This window comes from Thermobia domestica, chromosome 10, assembly GCF_964235325.1.
Source record: "Thermobia domestica chromosome 10, izTheDome1.hap1.1, whole genome shotgun sequence".
Taxonomy (NCBI): domain Eukaryota; kingdom Metazoa; phylum Arthropoda; class Insecta; order Zygentoma; family Lepismatidae; genus Thermobia; species Thermobia domestica.
The window spans coordinates 267,289,765-267,303,329 of record NC_137463.1 but is presented as its reverse complement, the minus strand read 5'-3'; the positions used below and the strand labels follow the sequence as shown (position 1 = coordinate 267,303,329).

The 13,565-nt window shown below is 36.1% G+C and overlaps 1 protein-coding gene across 5 annotated transcripts in view; it reads right to left on the bottom strand.

Moving 5' to 3' along the window:
• The window catches only part of LOC145663201 (acyl-CoA Delta-9 desaturase-like), a 150,316-nt gene that overhangs the window by 127,939 nt on the left and 8,812 nt on the right, over positions 1-13,565 (bottom strand). The window contains exon 3 of one of the 5 annotated variants that reach the window (XM_081729545.1): positions 2,985-3,181. The exons of the other annotated variants lie outside the window; for them this stretch is intronic. The gene's annotated coding sequence lies outside the window, so the exon portion shown is untranslated. The remainder of the gene's footprint in view (positions 1-2,984; positions 3,182-13,565) is intronic. 5 annotated transcript variants of the gene reach the window in all.

Genomic DNA, 13,565 nt, shown 5'->3' with positions numbered 1-13,565 from the left:
TTGAACTTCATCCCGATGTTCCTCAAACCACGCTGCAACAACGCCAGCTGTGTGAATGGGTGTATTATCATCCTGGAAGATGCCGTCATTGTCCGGGAACAACATCCGGAACATAGGATGCAAGTGGTCTCCTAAAATTGCGACATAATCGTTGGCAGTGATTCGTCCGCTAAGTGTGTCCACAGGACCCAATGAAAACCATGATATTGCGGCCCACAGCATCACCGAGCCGCCGCCATGTTTCACAGTTGGGCGGAGACACTGCAGATCATAAGCTTCTTTGGGCGTTCTCCACACATAAACACGGCCCGTGGTTGAGAATAGGGTAAAGGATGACTCATCCGACCATATCACACGTTTGCAGTCCTCAACGGTCCAAGTTGCATGGTCACGACACCATTTGCGGCGTACGAAAGCGTTATGGTCCCTGATGAGCGGTTTGGCCCGTGCAACACGACCCCGTAAGTTCATGTCATGTAATTCGCGGCGGACTGTGATTGTCGAAACAGGGCGGAGGAGGTGCTGATTGAGTTCCTCCGTCACTTGATCCGCAGTGGCACGACGGTTCTGCGTGACAATGCGCTTTAATACCCGGCGTGACCTGTCACTCATGATTTTCTTCCGCCCACTGTTCCGCTTCCCCGATGTGGTTTTCCCGTGTGTTGTGTAGGCCGTCATCACCTTCGACACTGTCCCACGCGACACACCTAACACAGTAGCCACTGCCATCACACTCACTCCACATAACCGCGCACCAACAATTTGCCCTCTTTGAAAATCTGAGAGGTCTTCCATTTTACACTACCTCCGTCTGCTGCAGCCACTGAACACTGCTGCTCCACTGCGCCTGACGTAGTATGGAGACCGACCTAACACACCACCACCAGCGGTCCGGCGCTGCGGGCGCCACGACACCACTGCCAACCCATACATCTGACGTGTTGTCAACTACAGGTGTTTTCATTTTTCTGATCACCATCTGTATATGTTGAAATTTTTATACTTTTTACAAGTGTCAAATTTTTATGAAAAGCTTGATTCGAATTCATAAAAATAACAGACGATTTCCACTTTAAAACGAATAATTGCCCTAACAGAATCTCAGTAACTCAAACTATGGTAGTAATTACAAATACTTTTGAGTTTTACGTCCCACGATTATGCCGGCTAGGCTAAAGAAGACAGTGATGATAAGAAATGAATGAAATGGTGGAATGAAGAAGGTGGAAGGAAACAGGAGAACCCCGAGGAAACCCACGCATTATTGCACCTTTCTGCACAAAGAAGGCATAAGCACGTGTCGACTTTTGGCGAAATCGATTTTTTTTTCATTTTAGGTTTATCATGCTCAGATCTATGTGTGAACAAAAGCATATTACTATAAGAATTTAGCAAGATATAAGCCACAAGATTTCATTCTACTATTGTCGTATATGGCAGTTTCATTTCTTTTTTGTAATGCAAAAAATATCAACATATCTGCTTTCGCCTTCTGCGAACAGAAGTATAAATCAAGGCAGAGGAAGGGGGTGTTTCTACAGGATTAGCTGCTAATACTGAATGGACATTTTTCCCTAATCCTGTACTGTTGATTTAGGAGGTTGCTGCATCATACCGTCGAAATACTTTCAGCTTGCTACGAGCCTTGTCATAGCTGTCTGTATTAAATAAGAAAATTTAAAATACAATAAAAAAATGTGAAAATAGATGTAACTGTCGATTTTTTTTATATACAAAACACTTATATGTGCAGATACTGCTATTCGTTAACACTACTTGTAATTAAAAAGCTATAGTAGAATATTTGTAATACTTACATCTCCAAGCTTATTTTGTTTTTCGAAAATGCAAGTTTTATTTATACAAGCTGAATCAAAAGGTTGTTATTTAGAACGCTTGAGATGGTTCTAGAAATCAACGAGACAAAAAAAAAAATAAATAAATAAATAAATAAAAAATAAAATAAAATAAAATAAATAAATAAATAAAAATCAAAAAATCCGTTTGGGACATCGTCTCTGGCTCATTATTTACAGGCGTTTTCCTAATTCTTACCTGACAAGACAAACTGTGATGTTTCCTAACGTATAGGTCCTATCCATTTTCTTCCCAATATCCCCCAACTTTTCCCTTCCCCGTACTGAGACAAACTTGTCTAGAAGTCACAAATAAAATTTAGTTTCCTTCAAGTCAAAGGAGGCTCAGTGGAAAAAGTGCCAAATTTTTTTCTAATTTTGACCTGGAATTACCTCCCAAGCGTAGAAATTGAATTTTTGACATACCCTGTAGATCAAAATTGCTCTCCACTCAAAAATATATGAACTCAAAATAAACAAGGACTCGTTAAACGTAGAGTTCTTTAAAGAGTCCGAATTTTAATTTTATGTTTGGCTTTTAGGCAACTTTGCATAAACAAGGGGCCAGGGAAGGATGTGGGATATTGAAAAGAAGTCAGATAGGAGCTATTAATAAGGTAAAATTCTGATTTTCTGTTATGCAGTACGCAGGTACAGACTTGCAGTAAACTTGCAAAATCAGGTCAAAATAGTTTAACTACAGACCTGTATCTGAGTCATGAATGGCAAAGTAGCAGGATGTTGCCTTGTGAATAGGTTTTATGCGACTTCATTCCAATATTCCACACCCTTGTCTGGTCCTTTGTTTATCCAAAGTTGCCTAAAACTAAAATTCAAATTTGAACTCGTTGAGCGGCCTTACCGACGAAAGGAGGTCCCACAGGGGAAAAGGGAAAGATTTTTTTTTTTTTTGGTCTTCTTTTGACCTCTAGAATAAGTATCTGGTGTCCCTGATTTTTAGAACACTCAATATATATATTTATATAAATGACCTTTGTAATGTCCGCAGTGAATATTTGCTTTGAAATTTGTTGTTTAAAGTGAGGATATTGTACAGACGTATACGGTATACTAAAATTTACAGTAATTGAAATGTAGCCTAATATACAATACAGTTCAATTACTCACCATAGAAGTTTACAATTCTTGCCGGGTACCTGTCTCAATTCTTTCCTGATTCCTGGCGTTCCAAAATACATTTTCTTATTCTATCTGTTCCTTTAAATGGCAACCATGCACACCTATCTTGCTCGATCCAATTTACTGGAACAACTTCTATTTCTTCCGTTGCAATAAACAAAACAATAGCGTACAGTTTCTCCATTCTATATGAGCAGAGTGAAGTAAAAAAGGCAGAAAATCCTCCGTTAATTTGTTTCTTACACAAATTACAGATTTAAAAGAATTATTATTATTTCAATTATTATTATTATTCCTTTATATTAAGTTCCGGTTAAGACACGTTACACTTTGGAAAAAATAAGACAAGGATAGCTATAATCATTCTCAATTTTTCTCCACGCTCTCCAAAAAAGTTCCTCGCAAGTGTTCTTAAATTACTAATAGTATCTGACGGGTCATGCCTTCAGGAAAATTCAAAGGCACTCCCTGCTACACACATATTAAAACACTCTCCGGAAAAGTTTTTTTTTTCTCTCTCTCTCTCTTTTCTGAAACAAACATTCGATCCAGGTTGTTATCTTACATCAGTAATAGCGAAGGTAATCTCTTACTTGTTAAATCAGCAAACGTTCTGTGGATCTGTAATTCAGTGGCGAATGTAGAGTAAAAGCTTGGAAGGGTTTTTTCTTAAAATACTTCGTTCTGTTTTTTAGAAATCCTGAAATTATTTTTGGAGGGAGGCTTGAAGTTTAAAGAATCACTAACACTTACTTCGTACTTCTTTTAAATCCCAGGATCTTAAGGATCCTATAGCTAGAAAGCCCCCTTCGTAAATCCGCCAATGGCCTCCATTGTGATTTATTTTGCGGGTAGAGATCGTACAATATATACACAAATAATAATGTGTGCGATGCCCGCGAACGAGCTCTTTGGCCCTATGTGAATTTTAAGATATTAAAATATGGGCACTATATAATTTGCAAACGTATCCGATTGGCAACTACTGTCATATTTATATCAAGTTGTGTAATGTACCATTACAGTTGAGAGTAATGGCAACTTTTTTTTACTCACCCTGTACCTAGTAAAAAATTTTTAAATCCGATTTCGGTTTAATAACACGATTTATTTATTCTCTTTACTTCAAATTAAATGTAATGAATCGAAAGGTCTCATTAGGAATCATATTTTCACTGAATAACATATTTATTTATATTTTGATTAATTGTAAATCCCATTTTCGCATATACAAGTTGAATAGTTACAAGGTTTACCATTCTGACGTCATACCGAACCATAGTTCCACCATTGGATATAAATTTTCTTAATTTCAGGTCAATGTAGAATTTGCCCAGGTAACTAAATCTTCCCTCACCCCCTCTCACTAGTCCATAGTCACTTTCAGATCCGGTTATATCTGGATTTCATCAATTTCTATTTGCTTTGTAATTTCCGCGGCTGAAAGATTTCGCCTGATTGGTGGAATCCTCCTATCTCTGTCGTTTTCGGCGCAATGTTATTATTATCATCGTGGACGCGTCAAGGAGCACCACTCGTCACATCAACAGCTCAATTTTTGCCAGAAAGGACTGACAGTTTAATTACATCAAGGTAAAACTTAGTTTAGATTCCTAGTTAAAAACTGAAAGCTGTTTAGGAGCCCAAAATTATGCATTTTTATTAAAGAAACAGTTCATACTAAGGAGAAATAGCAACCGGTTTACAGGACGTCATGATGCTGCCAGGCTAGCACAAATAGGACAGAAGTGTGATTTTACTTTCCTTTTCTTTCAAACAGTAAAAATCAGTTAGAGATTAGGGAAAATACGACCTGGTTTTGTACATTTCGTTTGTGTGTATAGTAAATGTATTTTTTTCTTATTTTTCAGTAAGTGCATGTACGTAATAGGTTTGATAGTTGTAATGTTAATTATCATAATGGCAGCTTAAGCTAACGTAAAGGCTCCTATTCATGTTTCCAAATTGAACCATTTCTAGCGGGGGGATGGGTTAGTTATTGTTTGTTTTAGGGCCTTTTCCCCTCTCAGGGGAAAGGTCCTTCAATAAATTTTGTTAAAGTGCCCCCAGGGCATCAAATTCTAGTGAACATGTTTTAAATAATTGGCCAGGTCAATTGGACCTAGGGTTACCCTTCTCATTTTGTCCACCCTAAAGCTCAATAGAGCCGACTTTATATACCGACAAGGAGTAATGTGTTTAAAGGTGCTTGCCTTTAATATGCCTATAATAAATGGTGCTTGTTAGTAGTTTTTATAGTGTTGTATGTAGTTAGTAGTTCTGTGTGAGTGCGTGATTTTACTGCGAGGACAGTGTATTAAACATGCGTTAATTTAGTACCATTTGTCTAACTCGAAGTATACTAAACCAGAATAAATATTATAGATTTGATTAGCAAGTGCAAGGGTGTATTTTAGTACACAGTACATTATTCCTTACTACAGCGCCATCGTGTCCGTTTTCGGTAATCAATTGTTTGATGACATTACGTCATTGCATGAGTTAGTGATCTAGATTGTTTGATTTTAGCCCCTTATTCTTAAATTACATCCCGTGGACATGGTTTTCGGTTCATATGAGTGTACGTTTCAACGAAATAGCATGAGATCTTACTGTCCTGAAAATTACAGCTTGCTATATCAATTAGAAACCGAAATATCCACTGAAATCAAGAATGCCTATTTTCTTAATAGAAGTAAGCCTACATGATACTGTTTGTTTCAAAATGTAATATTAAATTCTCTTTTCCCGTTGCTGTAGAAAGATTCCATTGTTGCTTTAGTTCTTTCAGCAAATCAGAAATAAAATAATCGTTGACAATTTAACTTTCAGTGGATACACATATGGATTTTTTTCAAACCTGCGAAGTAAATATAATTAGGTGTTTCGGAACAAAGAGTCCGTGGTTCGATGCATGTTATCTGTAGTAGTTTAAGCGTGACGGATTGTGATAATTATAGATTTATTAGTGCATTTGTGTATGGCCTGCGTGTAAATGTATGTAATAGGGTGTCTGTAAAATATTACTTCGTGTGGAAATGAGTAAATAATAAATAAATATAATGATATAATAATAATACGATTATAATATGAAATGAATGAGATGATATGACACCTATATTTAAATGGGTAGGCCTAGTGTATATTATATATTGAGAATATGAATATGTTTTACTGAAAATCTCTCGCGTTTGACTTCTACACCAATCCATTCATCCAACCGAGTTTGCTATTGGATAGTAATGTATAGTTGGGAATTGTATGTTACTTCGCATTTAAGTACCTCATACTAACAGCCCCGGATCTTAAGCCTTTCATCAGATAGGGTAGCATCATGTAGGAATTACTTTTAAAGGTTGACAGAAATGATAATTAAGAAAATAACTGCTATATCCTGTGATCATCGAAAAGTACAGGTTTGGTCATTTTTACCTTTAACATTCATTGACTCTCCGAGATTTTTTTTCTTTCTTCGTTGCTTACCTTATTTACTGTGCAGTGTTCATATAGCTAACAGCTCAGATCGGGCTATCCGATTAAATCAACCGCTACTAAATTAATATTTATGTCCATTGCGTACCCGGATGTCGATCCCTAGTCCTCTTAAGTATTTTTGTTTCTTTTCCTAGTTTAATTAGATGATGGAAATTAACGACGTCCCAGACTTTGGCATGTCTGCTCAGGGTAGCCATCGGTGATGTTTGGTCACTGAAATCACCGATAAAAAATTCAGTTTATTAATTTTTTTTATTTTGGCAAATTACTCGTTAAGGTTATCTTAGCTATTACTCTAGTTTCATTACTGTTCTGGACTTTCTTAGTTTCTGAGAGGTCGGATGATTTTTTTTGAAATTCCAAATTAAGATTCTGCACTAATCCACCCGGTATGGCCGGAGTCTCCAAGGACTCAACCGGATACAGCGAGGAGGGGAATTTCCTTAAAGCTTTCGCCTTTCGGAAAATTCCCTTGCGGGCACGGACTCGTTGTGTTTTTGGAGATAACTTTTGAGTTTACGTATTTAAGTAAACCACTCTCTTTCGGCATATGTGAACATTTTTGGCTATGAGTTGTTATATACTTAAATTCGATCACTCGTCTGTGTAGTGAGTAGTACCTTAATCTTTCTCCTTTCTTTGACGCCGCTTTCTCTATCTTGTCTCTTTCTTCCTTCTTACTTCAAGATTTTTTTAAAACCTCCCCCCCCCCCGGTTCTGAAACTCATGAAAACATACAATGTTCATATCACTTATTTCGATCGTATGTACTAACGGAGACATCGAGGGATACAAGTCGTGGAGGTATTTCCCGGTATTTCAGCACACTCAGGACCATTTTCACGATATTCAATCCACCATGAGAGGGACTGACGAGAAGGTACACTACTATTTCAGATTGCCAGAAACTTGATTATTGTTCATCGATCGTACAAATTACACCCATTGATTACTGACTTCTGGTTTCTTTCTATTGATTGGTTATATGGTGTGTATGTATTAGTAGTTTGGGCATTAGTAGTGTGTATGTATTTACATGTGTGTGCTTACATAGTTTGGAAACTTACGTGCCTGCTCTATTTGCTGTATTTCCACTTTTGTGTCGACTTATTAAATAATATCAACCATTTCTCTATACGCGGATCTTAATAAAATTGAATTATTATTGATTATCGGGTTTATATATGGTGCCTTCCATTTCAATCAGGCAAAGCATGTACCATCACCATCTCAGATATTGTTGAAACTTTTTTTATAGCAACTGGACATGTTTTTAAGAGACCCATATTTTTTGTTTTGTCGAAAAAAATTTTCCTGCCAAGTAATGGGCCACCAAAGACGGGGAGTACAATTTATGAATTGTAGAAAACATGAAAAATGGTCAACTTCGGAGCCTCACCATTCGGCTATGGAGACAGGTAGTTATAATTCTTGTTGTGGTATGTACATAGGGATATAAATAAACTATATTTTATCATAATTTGGTTTGCGCATGCGTATCTTTTTGTATATAAATTAACAAATGAATGTCAGTTTATCTGAAAAGTCGAAGTTTGCGAATTTTTTTCGAGCACTTCCGGTTCGAATTTTAAAATTCTGTTTTCACGGTTGGTAAGACCTAGTTACCCGCTTTCCGAAAAAAAGTTTGTATCGCTTCTGTGTGCAACCGTTTTGTCGCAAAAAATTCGAGAAATTGTAAAATTTTCAAAAATCGCCATTTTTGGGCGCCATTTTCTCGAAAACACAAACTTTTAAAATTCTGAAATTTTGTCAGACAGTTCAACTTTACATGAATAATAAACACACCAAATACCGTTCTCGACCAATGCTTCATGAATTACCTGCAGCCGTTAACTTTGATGTCACAGTTAGCAACACTGGGAACAATAAAAGTGCAATGACTTGATGATGTTTGTGGTTCACATTCATTAAGTGAAGAATAAAAGGTTTTCTTGACTAGTTTTATATTATTTTGATCAAAAAGGCTCTTTGAAATAGTATAATGAGCCTCCCCCTACTCCTCCGTTTTCTTAAACCGAAGTAATCTGAGTTGGAAATTACGATTACGAAACGCACAAATTTTAAGTTTACTTGAAATGGTCATCCAATAAATTCTGATGATCTATAAAAAGCCTAAACTATTACCTCAGTATGATTTGGAATGCTCCAGACAAAGTCTCAATTAAGTGTGATGTCATTACAGTGATCGAAAAAGGACAAAAAGTTTAAAAAATCGAAAACCATACGAAGTAAAATACGCGCGTTTTAAAGAAATTTACTGACTTTTTAAACAGAACAATCCCAGCATAAGAATGGGTCACTCGGAACTTTATAGTATTTGACTAAAGTGGGTCAGTTCGAAACCTGCAAGGAAAGTATGGGTGTGTTTATTGTGCAAATATTAAGTTAGCTGCTACTGAGTTGCTACAAATCAAAGGTGCAGTCTGTATTGAAGCTGTCATGAGTGACCTATTTCCTTTAGTAGTATGATCCGTAGAAAATGACAGTTGTCTTCTTCAAGAATGTGGTGAATGTCCTGGACTGGAAGGAATAAGTGTGGAGTCTTTAATTATTGATCCTGATGAAAATGAAAGTGTTACGTATGCCATATGGGAGAATAATGATCTCGTTAAAAAACTGTGTCACTTACTGTTTTCGTATCGTAATTGCTGGTTTAACTGTAAGAATTGTAATTCATGACTACATCAACAAAATCCAAAGAGAATTAATTGCTACCGAAAAGACCGTATAAAATTTCAAGATACAAATTCTATTTTACTTCATATGGACTTCGCTGAAAACTGGACTGTTATTCTGCAAAGTGAAATTCAGAGTTATCACCGGAATATGAAACAACTGACAGTTTTGTTGTAATAAACGACGATAAAACACACGATTCGGCTCATGTATCCATAGTCATAGACAATATTCTAAAAATGCTCGAAGAAAAGCGAAAATATATTTTATAGAAAAAGGCTTGAAAATAAGTGAAAATAGGTGTCTACAATTTCCCAAACCGTGTCAGTGATTTCTGATGGTGCTGCATCCCACTTTAAAAATCGCTTTCAGATGTTAGAGATGCAGGCAGGTCCGATAAAGCAGTGGTTTTGCAGTAAAACCGGCCATGCAAGGGTCTCTGAGACAAGTTTCACCACGTCCTACGGTTATCCCGGTTAGGCTAAAGGAGACCTTGATTATGAGAAATGAATGAAATGGTGGAACGCAGAAAGTGGGAGGAAACGGGATAACCCCGAGAAAACCCACGAGCACGGTGTTTGTCCACCACAAAGCTCACACGGCGCGAGCTGGGATCGAACCAGGGACCCCAAGCACCGGAAGTGAACGCTGTACCACTGAGCCACTGCGTCCGTACTAAAACCGCAAAAGAATTCGTGAGTTCAGTGCAAGTACAAACTCCGGGTATTACTCTCGTTTTGTTGCCTGGAACTGAATTCGACGACTTCCGGAAGAAAAAAGGGGAAAGTATGCGACCGGTAACTGGTATTCAACGAAGTCATCTTTGGCTTTCGGAAAATGGCGAAGTTTTTATGGCAGTAACGGGTCACCATGAACTAACTTCATGCTTCCCCCAAAGTCGAACTCCTGCAATTCAAAGTGCAGATTTAAGAAATCTGCAAAAAGGAACTTTTGTTACATACATATATGTATGATAACCAGTGGTGCGTATAAGAAATATTATAAATAAATCATGAATTATGTGAAGTTGAAGTGCTGCTTATGCCTCCACATAGACCTTCAGCACGGTTCAGGTTTCTTGAAGAGCATAAGAGAAGTTAAAATCAGTGTTTTGTGACTATCGACAATGTGCTACGCAGGGGCGGACCCAGGACGGACTTCTGGGGGGGGGGGGGTTGTAATACTGGTACTTAGAGCTACTTTTAAGAGCTCCAAACTCTGGGATGGGTTTTATTTATATATAAAATAAGAAATTTTCTTCTTCTGGGGGGGGGGAATCGTCCCCCTAGATCCACTCCTGGACGAGCTGTGAGTGAAGCAACACCTATGGGAGCATCTGCACGGTTACATGCTATTAGCGAAGAAGACACCAACCAAGGAAATGATTGGTCCATGTATTAAAAAAAATGTTTCCGAAGACCATTTTAAGTAAGTGAACTTGAAATTTGTGTGTTTCGTAATCGTAATTTCCACCTCAGATTATTTCGGTTTAAGAAAACGGAGTAGTAGGGGGAGGCTCATTTTACTCTTTCAGAGAGCCTTTTTGATCAAAATAATAATAATAAAAAAAAAAAAACAGTCAAGAAAACCTTTTATTCTTCATTTAATGAATGTAAACCACAATCATCATCAAATCATTGCACTTTTATTGTTCCCAGTGTTGCTAACTGTGACATCAAAGTTAACGAAACTTCGCTAACTTATAAAGGCTGCAGTTAATTCATGAAGCATTGGTCGAGAATGGTATTTGGTGTGTTTATTATTCATGTAAAGTTGAACCATCTGACAAAATTTCACAATTTTAAAAGATGGTGTTTTCGAGAAAATGGCGCCCAAAAATGGCGATTTTTGAAAATTTTACAATTTCTCGAATTTTTTGCGACAAAACGGTTGCACACAGAAGCGATACAAATTTTTTTTAGGAAAGCGGGTAATTAGGTCTTACCAACCGTGAAAACAGAATTTTAAAATTCGAACCGGAAGTGTTCGAAAAAAATTTGCAAACTTTGACTTTTCAGATAAATTGACGTTCATTTGTTAATTTATGTGTAAAAAGATACGCATGCGCAAACCAAACTATGATGAAATATAGTTTATTTATATCCCTATGTACATACCACAACAAGAATTATAACTCTACCTGTCTCCATAGCCGAATGGTGAGGCTCCGAAGTTGACCATTTTCCATGTCTTTTATAATTCATAAATTGTACTCCCCGTCTTTGGTGCCTCATTACTTGGCGGGAAAATTTTTTTCGACAAAACAAAAAAAATATGGATCTCTTAAAAACATGTCTAGTTGCTATAAAAAAAGTTTCAACAATATCTGAGATGGTGATGGTACAATTTTATATTTTTTTTTGCCTGAGTTGAAATGGAAGGCACCATATACATCTCAATGTTGGAACCTTATTAAAAGAAAAGAATTTTGTTAGGGTTTTTGTATATTTTGAGCCAAGAAAATGTGAACACTTATTAAATATGAAAATGTTATGTAGAGAATTAAGTGTCGATGAAATACTAAGATTGATATTAGAATGAAATTTATTATATTGAGGAATATGAATATATATATATATATATATATATATATATATATATATATATATATATATATATGAGCGAATATGTATGTAAAGGGCTCGGTATTTACCCTGGTTGTTTTAGGCTGCCATAGATTTTTGACACCCGATACTGACCAACTATTTGTTTTTGTAGAGTATTACCGGGTAATTTGTGATAAATAACACCTTACGGATATCTTATTAATGTTCGTGACTATTAAAGTTTAATACTATGTTAAATGTTGCATGTAAATAGAACAAGTAGCAGGTCGTAAGAAAGAAAAAAACCTAATCCGTATCTGAAGTTATCTTGTAAAACAATAGTGAAATCAGTAAACTACGAAACAGTGCGCCCCAAATCCTTCCCCTACGATCGGAAACCTAACTATTTGTCGTTCGTCAGTTCAGGGACTAGAATCTTTTGACTACACGATCTAGACCAAGAAAAAATTCGATGAACTGATTTTGGTTAATAATTTAGTAAGGTGAATACAGGACCTAGATAGGTCCAGAGACCTAGCTCCATTGAGATATCGTATAGTATTATGAAAATATGTTCCTAGGACTGGATTCGATATTTTTTTTTAAATCTTAATAAATTTTGAATTTTTATACCAAGTGCGTCAAGTGACGAAATGAAAATTATATATAATATGAAGAAACTATTTTTTTCGTCTGTAGTTAAGACAAACGATTAAATACTCTCATGGACGCCAATCATAGTGCATAAAGAGAGTTGATAAAGGAGTTATTATCGACGTGAGAAAAGGACTCATAAAATTGTCGAAATTTCCCCTCTTGGGACAGAGACTCAATAAAAATGCTACCAAAGTTCTTTTTTTAAAAAAAATGATTAACCAATTATATATTTTTTTCCTTTCCTCTTTCACATTGATATGTATTCTTTGTACTGAACCTTAAATATGTTCAATGTTGACCTTTGATTTTTTTTCTCTCTTCGTCTTTCGTTTTGTCGATTTTTTTAACGTAATCCAACTTTTAATATATCTACAAAGAGAAATGTGTTATTAGATATTGAAAAGTAACAAATTTCTATGCATGTCTATAAACCATATTGTTATTACTAGTATTATTTTCTTTTCATGTATCGAAATTTCTCCTGTGCTGTCGAATTAAATTTTCTTGAAATGTAATAAATGTCTATAGAAATGTAGTTAGGTTAGTTTAATTCAACTAAATGCAACCTGAAGTATACATTGTCCGGTATGAATGTGAGTGTGAGTGAAATGTAGGTTTAGTATTAAGTACACCAATTCTTTTGACATATATGTGTGACTTACTATAATTTATGGTAGTTGGCAATTAAAGTCGTTGAAAGTCAATACTAACTCAATTTAAGTTGGCTCTATAAAGGAAGCAAAAAGGACCGAAGTAACCTGAACGAACGATCATCATGGGAGAACTTCGAGAGTCAAAATCTTCGACAAATATATGTGTTACTCTGATTTTTTTTTTTTTTCCTGTGGTCGATTCTAACATGCCATCAACTTCATCATTTATCCTTCAAGTATTGGATACTAGTCGAGAACTTTCTGAAATATTGAATAAACTGTTAAATTAAACTTTCTCATCTATCAGAGCTAGATTGGGATAATTCGGTAGTTGGGGATAAATGGATCTAGGTCTGGGAGGTATGGGTTAACATGTGTCTACCTTTGATCACCTTAATACCAAATATTCACCCAATAGCTATTGGAAATGATCCGAATTCGATAATTATTCACTTTCCTTTACCATATTTCTCAAAAATATCCAGTAACAGTTTCCCTCTTTTCTCATCTTCTTACTTTCC